We start from the raw sequence: 6,846 nt of genomic DNA, 5'->3' as shown, positions 1-6,846 counted from the left end.
CCTTAATGAGTCCATTTTAAGTATAAATAAGTGGAAGCACCATATGAAGTCTTTTAAATCAGATAATTGAATTTTAGTGACAAGAGGTTAGGATAGTCGATTAGTGAAACAGGGGAGAATTAAACTAATAAACTGTACTAATTGGATAAACCAAAAATTATGAAAAATTTATGGTGAATAGATATATGAGTCTATTTTCAGGAAAAATTTACGGATCTAAATCTCTAGTTTCGTATCTTGAGTTATAATTATTTTAGTGACTGCTGCACAGGTGGACAGCTTTATTGTGAATGGTGAAATTAATTTTTAAAGTAAATTTTTATGCCCCGAACTTTTAAGTTAAGTCAAGTAACGCCTCATGCTCGACTCCGAAAACGGTCTCGGGTAGGAGGTGTTACATTTTATTGGTATCAGAGCCCGGTTTAGCCAGTTTTCGGAATATGTGTGAAGTGTAAAGTGTTTAAAAATACATGCCATATAAATCTGTGATAGTGTGATGTGTATGATCCGATCTAATCTTTGTTATTTTTATAGATATTCTCCGATTATAAAGATGTCAGATATACCTGAACGTACTGAGCAAGAAGAAGTCAACAGTTGAATACAGAATTCTGAGCAAAAAACAATCAGTGATGTTCCGATTTCCCAAATGCGAGAGCAAGAACTAAAGAATATGATTTATGGGATTATGAATCAATGGTATACTGAAATGAGGCAAGAAAGAAATTAGGCTGAACCACCTCCTCCCCCTACTGCTCCATCGGTGGTACCCCCGGTTGCTCCTCCACCTCCTACAACGACTGAATCCAGTAAGCGTTCTCCATTGGAAAGGCTTAGAAAACTTGGAGCCGAAGAATTTGGGGAAGGACTGATGATGATCCCGTCAAAGCTGAATATTGGTTACAGAGTTTGATAAGAATTTTTAAAGAAATGACTTGCTCACCAGATGATTATTTGAGATGTGCCGTGTCTCTGTTGAAAGAAGAAGCTTATAGTTGGTGGGAGACGATTGAGGCTGTGGTTCCGGCAGAGAAAATTTCTTGGGAATTTTTCCAAAATGAATTTAAGAACAAATATGTGGGCAGACGGTTTTTGGATAAAAAGAAAAGGGAATTTCTCGACCTACGGCAGGGAAATAATGTAACAGCCTGATTTTTGGCCTAGTCGGAGCAATGGTTTCGGGACCACAAATCCGACAAGGAAAATTTTATTTTTCTTATATTTTTGTGGTCTACGATTTCACGGAATGATTTTGTGAAAATTTCGTTCGAAAATTTCGACGTTTGGCCACTCAATTTAGTCAAAAGGACTAAATTGTAAAAAGTGTGAAAGTTGAGTTCTACATGTTAGAGGTGTTCAATTGTTATGAAACTTTAAATTGGAGGTCCTTATATGGTAATTAGACCATTGGTTAAGTTGGTAGACAAAAATGGGCATGAGATAAGTGAAATAGGAAATTTTTTAAGTTAGGGGCAATTTGGTAATCTAGTAATTAAAATGAATTAAAAGGGAAAAAGATGACAAATTGTGCTCATCTTCTTCATTTGGACGAAATCAGCAAGGGGGGAAGCAATTTTTAGGGTTTTCAAGCTTCCAAGCTCCATAGTAAGTGATTCTAAGCCCCGTTTTTAATGTTCTTTACGTTTTTAGAGTCCCGATAACTTGATTTTGCTTATTCTAGCAATAATTTAATCTAGGGTTTATATTTGGAAAAATACCCATATGTGAAATGTGTTTATTTTGATGTTTTATGGTAGAATATGAAGCTAGAAATTATGTTAAGCAACTTTTGCTAAGCGATTTTGAGTGAAAACGAGTAAAATGACATAATCGATAAAAATGCTAAATGTTCATAAGTAAGTGTTAGAGTGGGAATTTGATGTTGCCATAGAAGGGAAAAATGTTCAGCATGTCATAATACATAAGAATAAGGGATGAAGTTTAATTTACGAGCTTTGGGGCAAAAGTGTAAATATGCAAAAGTTTAGGGGCAAAATTGTAATTTTGACAAAGTTTGAGTCAAGGACTGTTTTGATAAATGTGAGTACTAAATAAGTCAACTGTGTTATTATAGATCAAGAAAGAAGTGGAATCGACCTTGACCGGAGAAAAAAATAGATTAAAGACTAAATTGCTAAATTTTTATATTGTTGCATCAAAGTAAGTTATGTGTAAATAATATTTATATTTTTATAAATTGTGAATTATATTTGATATGTGAATTAATGTTCAATGTGGAAGGAAAATTATTCATGAATTATTCAAGTGATAAAGTGTTGAAAACAAAGTGTTAAGTGTAAATTCTCGGTTGAACTTAGGAATAGAAGTGGATGCAAGTGACATGTCACTAGAGATCAGTGTTACAGTGTTACAGTGAGTCCCGGGTGCTGGGTGATCTAGCATGTGTTGTAGACACCTGACAGCTTGTGTGAGCAGGCCCGTGGACATTTCGGTGTTATTGATCGGTGGTAGCTTGGCTACATTTCAAAGTGGTAACCCGGCTACATATCGATTAATGGCACTTATGTGCTAATTCTCTACGTATCCGTGTATATTTAGTGTTCAACGGAAATTGACTACGTGAAAATACATGAGATCATGTAACGATTAAGTATAATTGAATAATGAATATATGTGTGGAATTGAATTGAATATTGACTTGAAAATGGAAAAGTGAATTTTGAATTGAATAGTGATTAAAAGTGAAATTATGAAAAGTAGAATTAGCAACAAAATAGTTTTGGACAGTAACAATAGTGTGACTTTGAAAAATCACAAAAATGGTGGAAATTGAATTAGAGAGTGAATAAGATATGAAATTAAAGATTAAGGAGTCTATTTTTACATAAAAGGAATAGAGAAAGAAAAAGAGTTATACGTTTTGAGATATTTTAATTTTAGTGAGGCAAGGTCGGATTGATTTCGGAATCTCATATTCTGACTTTGGAAAATAATTAAAAATTGTAAAAAAATTATTATGAGTTATAATTTATATGATTAGAATCCTTAATGAGTCTATTTTCAAAGGAAACAAACGTAAATATCATCCGAGTTCTGTACAATGAGATAATTCATTCTTAGTGAAGAGAGGTCAGAGATGTTGAGCAGTGAAACAGGGGTGACTTTAAAGAATAAACTGTACTAATTGGCCAAGTCAAAAATTCTGAAAATTTTATGGTAAGAATACATGGGAGTATAGTTTCAAGGGAAATTAACATATCTTAATTTGGACCTCTTTAGCTTCTGATAAAAATGATTTAGTGACTCTGACTCAAATAGACAGCTTTGAATTTAAATATAAGTGAATAGTGAAATTATGTATAATGCTATTTAAGCATGTTTTATACATAAAGGATGTGGAATGGAGAGGAGGAGGACAATAAAATGTATGAAATAATTGTGTATAATTGTCATATGCCCAATTATAATCGGTAAATATTAAATTGAATGGTAAATACGTATTGGTATCTTGAAGGAACTATTGCGGTATTGAAAAGCAATTGATCAAATGTTTAAGAAATTTAGTCATGACATATATATATGTGATAATAATGATATATGGATGATTATATCATTGATTTGCATTGATTAATTCAGTTTATGTGATGGAAATGTCAAGAATATTTGTCTTTGATATGTGATGATCATGGTTTAAGCTCATATGGGAAAATAAAGTTTCATAGTATGAGAGTGTGGTATTGAAATATATATATATATTGGATTGAGAAATTGATTTGAATTGTGAACATGAAAGATTCTGAATTGAATAAAATGGAAATGGAGCTTTGAATTACATGAGTAAGTATCGGGTCTTGTAGGCCCTATTTGTTATGAATATAATATTTTGAGGATATGTTGTAAAGAATTATAAAAGCATGTTAAAAATTTGAAGAGTTTAAATTTGAATGAAATTTTGTAACTTGGTTTAATACGTTTACATGTGTAAGTGTTCTAGTAATGCCTCATACCCTATTCTGGAGTTGAATACGGGTAAGGGGTGTTACAGATAAATCAGCGGCTGAATATGAAAGAGAATTTGTCTACCTTAGCAAATATGCCCGAGACATTGTACCTACTGAAGAAGAAATGTGTATCCAGTTTGAAGAAGGGTTAAATGATGAAATTAGAATGATGATTGGGGGTAATGAAATACGAGAGTTCGTTGTTCTGTCAGACGGTGCTCAAAAGCTCGAAGAAGTATACAACAGAAAAATGCACCGGGATTAGAAAAGTAAAGAGCCATTCAAAAGAGGTGCTTCTAAGTCATTTTTAGATTTTCCAGTGAAGAAATCTAGAGAAGAAATTAGTCGAACTACATCAGTGTCGGGGAGATCGGGCAGAGATAGACCAAGACAATCTGATTTCAGGGTATTCGATAGACCTGCAGCAAGTGTGAGAAGTGTTCAGAATGCTTCCTGGCCTAAGTGTCAATATTGTGGAAGATATCATTTCGGAGAATGTAAGACTAAGATGGGGGCTTGTTATAAATGTGGGGCCACTGATCATCTTATTCGAGATTGTCCCCGGCTACAAAAAGATGAAGTGGAACAGAATAAGATAGAAAAACCATTCCTCAAAGAAGTTGGCGTTTTGGCCAGAGCAGTGCTACAGGGACTACCCGTTCGGGTACGATGGAATCAGTTGGTCGATCAGAGAATAGAGCATCAGCACGTACCTACGCCATTCGAGCAAGGGAAGAAGCTACGGCTCCTGATGTAATTGCTGGTACTTTCTATCTTTATGATGTTATTGTTTATGCATTGATAGACCCTGGGTCTACTCATTCATATATTTGCACTATGTTAGCATCTGAAAAGAAATTATCTGTTGAGTCCACTGAATTTGATATAGAAGTCACAAATCCATTAGGTCAAAGTGTGATGGTTAATTTGATATGTCATAATTGTCCACTGAAAGTGAAAGGCTATGAATTCCCCGCTGATTTGATGTTGTTACCTTTTCAGGAATTTGACATTATTCTGGGAATTGATTGGTTAATGAAACATAATGCGGTAGTGAATTGTCGTGATAAGCAAATCAGTTTGAAATGTCAAACAGGAGATGTAATCTCAGTTGAGTCAGAAAATATGGGTGATCTGATCGAATTATTTCACTCTCTCGCCTGAGATTATTACGCAAAGGCAACAAAGCATTCTTGGCCTATATCCTTGATACTCGGGGTTCTGATTTAAAGCCCGAACAAGTGCTAGTGGTGAATGAATTTCCTGACGTATTCCTTAAAGAGTTACCAGGTCTACCACCTGATAGAGAAGTTAAATTTGTAATTGATGTGATCCCCGGAACAACTCCTATATCAATGACACCGTATAGAATGGCTCCAGCCAAGTTAAAAGAGTTGAAGGCGCAGTTGCAGGAGTTATTAGATAAAGGGTTCATCAGACCGAGTATGTCGCCCTGGGGTGCACCTATCTTGTTTGTGAAAAAAAGGATGGTTCTTTAAGACTGTGTATAGATTACAGGCAGTTGAATAAGGTAACAGTAAAGAATAAATATCCTTTACCTCGTATTAATGATTTGTTTGATCAGTTGAAAGGTGCTGCAGTATTTTCCAAGATAGATCTTTGATCCGGGTATTATCAGTTGAAAGTTAAAGAGTGTGATGTCAAAAGCGCCTTAGAACTCGATATGGTCATTATGAATTTTTGGTGATGCCATTTGGTTTAACCAATGCCCCTGGTGCTTTTATGGATTTGATGAATAGAATTTTTCAGTCATATTTGGATAGATTTGTGGTTGTGTTCATTGATGATATATTGATTTATTCAAAGGCAGAGTCCGAACATGCACAACATTTAAGGATTGTACTACAGACTTTGCGGGAGAAACAGTTGTATGCGAAATTCAGCAAATGTGAATTTTGGCTCCATGAAGTTGCATTTTTGGGTCATATTGTATCAGCTGATGGAATAAGAGTGGATCCAAGTAAGGTAGCGGCAGTGGTAAATTGGAAAGTTTCGAAGAATGTTACTGAAGTGCGGAGTTTTCTAGGATTGGCAGGTTATTGTCGCCGATTTGTCAAAGATTTCTCAATGATTACCTTACCTGACTCGATTACTACAAAAGAATGTTGAATTTATATGGTTAGATGAATGTCAGTGGAGTTTCGATCAGTTGAAAAAGATGTTGACAGAGGCTCCAGTATTGACTCAACCAGAATCGGGTGTACCGTTTGTAGTCTATAGTGATGCGTCTCTAAATGGGTTGGGCTGTGTACTTATGCAGTCAGGCAAAGTGGTGGCATATGCTTCTCGGCAACTAAAACTGCACGAAAAGAATTATCCTACACATGATTTGGAATTGGCAGCGATCGTGTTTGCTTTGAAGATATGGAGACACTACTTATATGGTGAGAAATGTTACGTGTATACTGATAATAAAAGCTTGAAGTATTTAATTACTCAGAAAGTGTTAAATTTGAGACAGAGACGATGGTTAGAGTTGTTGAAAGATTATGATCTTGTCATTGACTATCACCCAGGGAAAGCAAATGTCGTAGCAGATGCACTTAGTTGAAAATCATCATTATTTGCACTACGGGCATTGAATTCTCATTTATCTATTAATGATGATGGTTCTGTACTAGCAGAATTAAAGGCTAAACCCGTGTTCTTTCAACGGATTTGGGAGTTACAGGATGATGACCCAAAATTGATGATAAAATGACAGATGGTTCAAGATAAGTTAAGCTCAGAATACTCCATTGATGAAAATGGTATGTTATATTATCGTAATAGAATAAGTGTTCCGAATAACTTAGACTTGAAAAATGATATTTTATCAGAGGCTCACAGTAGTATGTGTTCTATTCACTCGGGTAGTACAAAA

Source organism: Gossypium raimondii, chromosome 12 (genome assembly GCF_025698545.1).
Source record: "Gossypium raimondii isolate GPD5lz chromosome 12, ASM2569854v1, whole genome shotgun sequence".
NCBI classification, from domain to species: Eukaryota; Viridiplantae; Streptophyta; class Magnoliopsida; order Malvales; family Malvaceae; genus Gossypium; species Gossypium raimondii.
This window is presented reverse-complemented; position numbering follows the sequence as displayed.